Genomic DNA, 4,526 nt, shown 5'->3' with positions numbered 1-4,526 from the left:
CTTCTATACAACCAGAGGAGTCGCCCCCTGGTGGTCAGGAGAGAGAATGCAGCTTTAACACATGAAGCATAGACTTCTATACAACCAGAGGAGTCGCCCCCTGGTGGTCAGGAGAGAGAATGCAGGGGGTCAGACTTTTGTTTTAAATCGAGGCTTCAACACATTTGTCCACAAACTTCCTCTTTCATTGACTCTCTTTGCTACCAACAGAAACCAAAGAGACGCACCTCTTGTGTGTCACACATTCCAGTTTTGTTTTGTTTACCCCAGACAGGAGACTGCGTGGCGAAAGCCGAGGTTTATAGGGAATCGAACCACCGATGGTGTCATCGCCCTACAACCACGGCATTGAGCAATCGACACAAGAGAAGCCGCTTTAAAATGAACCAGAGACGAGACAAACAGAAACCAGGACAATGGGTTGTGTCTTTTATTTTTCAATAACCAAAACACATGAACCCCCCCCCCCCCCCACACACACACACACACACACACACACACACACACACACACACACACACACACACACACACAGCCGGCGTCTGTCTGTTCCATCAGTACGGATGAGGTCATCCAGGATGAGTTTTATCGCGGCCCCGGAGAGCCAATAAATCAGGATTTGTGTTGTCTTCCCACCGCGCGTCAAGTGTGCGTCTGAGGGAGTGTGAGTCTGCCGAGTCAGACGGACTTCTCGCCGTCTAACGGTCTGGGAACTCGCCTCGCTGACCTTTTCCCCCGCGACGCCGCGTTCGGGGCTCTGATGGTGACATCTGAACACAGACACATCTGGCCTCCTCGTTACTGAGTCAGAGCCGAGCCGTAATCCCGATGTCAGCGGGAGTTACCGCGCGGTTTACAAAACATAAAAAAAGAGGAAGAAAACCTCAGTGGATCCATCCTGAATACCACCTACTCGTAAAGTCAGCGACGGGCGTAAGTAGTATTTGGACGCCTGCTTTTAAATTATAGTGTGCGGCGTGCGGGAGGGATGCTGCTCCAGAGAAATGTGGGATTACGCGGGTCTTGGAAAATGTATAGTTTGGATATCTTTACGTCAGAGCTCAGCTATTCACGGACAGAATCCTCAGATGAAGCGAAGAAGAAGAGACGGAGTTGAGGTTTTACAGCTGGAGAGGAAACACTGAGCTCAAATCCCTGAGCTGGGACTCGATCAGGAAGCTTCTTTAGTGTTGATTCTGTCGCCCCCTGTGGACAAACGTGGTAGTGTCTCTGAGCACCAGGGTCTTAGTTTAGTCTCTATGGGGCAACCGTGTTAATATTACTTATACACTGTATTTAATGCTGTATTATGTATATTTTAAATATAATCAAATTTTATAACTCTAATTTATTACATTTTTCTACATTTGTATTACTGGTATTTTTAGTCTGTATCACTTCTTACCCTCCATTGTTTATATATTGTTATTGTTTTTTCTTGATCGATCAAGAGAATAATAAAGCTCTTATTACATGGAAAAGGTTCCAGGAACCTTCTTTTTGTGTTGATTCTGTCGCCCCCTGTGGACAAACGTGGAAGTGTGTCTAAAAAACACTTTAGAAAACTTGTAGTTTAGTTTAAGAAGTATCACTTCTTGTACACTCCATTGTGTTTATATATATATATATATATATATATATATATATATATATATATATATATATATATATATATATATATATATATATATATATTTCGTTAGATTAGGGCATTAATAAAGCTCTTGTTCCATGGAGACGGTTTCATACGCAGTAGAAAGGTTCTTTATCGTAACGTCAAACTGGACTGAAAGACGATAACACAACATTCATCGGGGTCGATGTATTTTTGCTCCGAGGAACACAAACACACACAAATGTTGTTCGTCTCCACGTCGACATCAAAGATATCTGCCCGTGTCCTCGGAGCGAGAGAAGCCACGCTGACGGCCAGCTGGCGTCCTGGAGGTCACGTGACCACCGGACCGCCGACCGGCTGCTGGTGTTGCCGTCAACAAACACAACCAACGGACACACAACTCTTTACACAGCGGAGCGCCGTCGCCATGGACGGAAACCCCCGAGAGGGATTACACTGTGTGTGTGTGTGTGTGTGTGTGTGTGTGTGTGTGTGTGTAAAGGTAGCAAACAGCCACCATTGTGGAACTTTTAAAACATTTCAACCTTCAGAATCCCATTAAAAATCTGCAAATTTTCATCTTTCCGACACCAGGCGCACACACACACACACACACACACACATACATAGAAACACACACACACATAGAAACACACACAGTCCGGTCTCAGAGGGGCAACGATCAGTTTCAGTCCACTTCAGTTTCCATGAAAACACAAACAAGAGAAATACAAGTTATAAATACTCACAGTCATTAAAGAGAAGAATATCTACACAACGTCAACACACTCACAGACATACACACACAACACACACACACACACCTATACACAAACATACACACACCTCCACACAGACACAAACCTCCACACACACACACAGAAACACTCACAGACACACACATACATAAACACACAATATCTCTCTATTTGTATACTAATACATATATATATATATATATATATATATATATATATATATATATATATACATATATATATATATATATATATATATATATATATATATATATATATATATATATATATATATGTACACACATATATATATACACACATACATATATATACACACATACATATATATACACACATACATATATATATATATATATATATACATATATACACATATATATACATATATATACATATATATACACACACACATATATATATATACATATATATATAGACATATACATATATATACACATATATACACACACACATATATATATATATATATATATATATATATATAGACATATACATATATACACACACACATATATATATATATATATATATATAGACATATACATATATATACACATATATACACACACACATATATATATATATATATATATATATATATATATATATATATATATATATATATATATATATATACATACACACACATATATATATATATATGAATCATATTTCACTCTTGCTCTCTTACGCAACGTTCGCTTCAAATCCCCCAGAGTGCACCAGTGCTGCTGCATGAGCTCATCGCCTCCAGACGCCGCTTTGCTTTTTCCAAACGCCTTCTGTGTTGAGCTGTCACAGCGGCCGAGGAAGAGGAGGAGCAGACGACCTTCATCACAGATGTTTATTATCCAGAGGTCACCGGAGAGCTGCGAGGTGAAGGGAGGGAGGAGGCGAGGAAAGGAAACGTAGAGGCGCCATGTGTTAAAGCTGCATTCTCTCTCCTGACCACCAGGGGGCGACTCCTCTGGTTGTATAGAAGTCTATGCTTCATGTGTTAAAGCTGCATTCTCTCTCCTGACCACCAGGGGGCGACTCCTCTGGTTGTATAGAAGTCTATGCTTCATGTGTTAAAGCTGCATTCTCTCTCCTGACCACCAGGGGGCGACTCCTCTGGTTGTATAGAAGTCTATGCTTCATGTGTAATAAACCCTCATGTTGAGAGTTTAAACTGGGTTGTCGTGATGTTGGAGAGGTTTTCCCACACTGACAACAGGACAACACTGTGGGAATGCTGGGTACTATATCTGGCATGAAAACCAAATAAACAAGTAATGAGAAGAGGCAGAAATCTTGGCTCTGGCTTCTTGAGTGGAAAATGAAGAAAGAAGCCATGAAGGCCTCTGTGGGACTGGTTGAGTCCTGGTTTATAACTATAAAGCCAGTCGCTCACTGGGAAGCGCTGCTGGGAAAACTGTCTGCTACAGAGAAACAGAACCGCGTGACTTCCTGTTCAGAGGAGAAACAACAAAACCAAGATTATTCCTGAGAATCAGACAGTTTGGGACACAAACGTTTCACAGACTGACCTGTAGACCTGTCAATCACTTTGTAGCCCCGCCCCTAAAGCGTCCCCTGCTTTATGGTCTGTTTGACTCTAACAGACCATAATGTACTAAATGAACATCATGCTGTATAGAAGAAGACTAGAAACTAGAGATTGAGACATAAACTCATGTTTACAATGTTTACTGAGGGAATACATCAAGAGAGAAGTAGAGTCACTTATATAGACTTCTATACAACCTGAGGAGTCGCCCCCTGGTGGTCAGGAGAGAGAATGCAGCTTTTAACACATGAAGCATAGACTTCTATACAACCAGAGGAGTCGCCCCCTGGTGGTCAGGAGAGAGAATGCAGCTTTTAACACATGAAGCATAGACTTCTATACAACCAGAGGAGTCGCCCCCTGGTGGTCAGGAGAGAGAATGCAGCTTTTAACACATGAAGCATAGACTTCTATACAACCAGAGGAGTCGCCCCCTGGTGGTCAGGAGAGAGAATGCAGCTTTTAACACATGAAGCATAGACTTCTATACAACCAGAGGAGTCGCCCCCTGGTGGTCAGGAGAGAGAATGCAGCTTTTAACACATGAAGCATAGACTTC

The sequence above is a fragment of the Clinocottus analis genome, unplaced genomic scaffold, assembly GCF_023055335.1.
Source record: "Clinocottus analis isolate CAN_PGR_092001 unplaced genomic scaffold, fCliAna1.0.p SCAF_2, whole genome shotgun sequence".
Lineage (NCBI taxonomy): Eukaryota > Metazoa > Chordata > Actinopteri > Perciformes > Cottidae > Clinocottus > Clinocottus analis.
The sequence above is the reverse complement of the archived record's forward strand: the minus strand, read 5'-3'. Positions refer to the sequence as shown.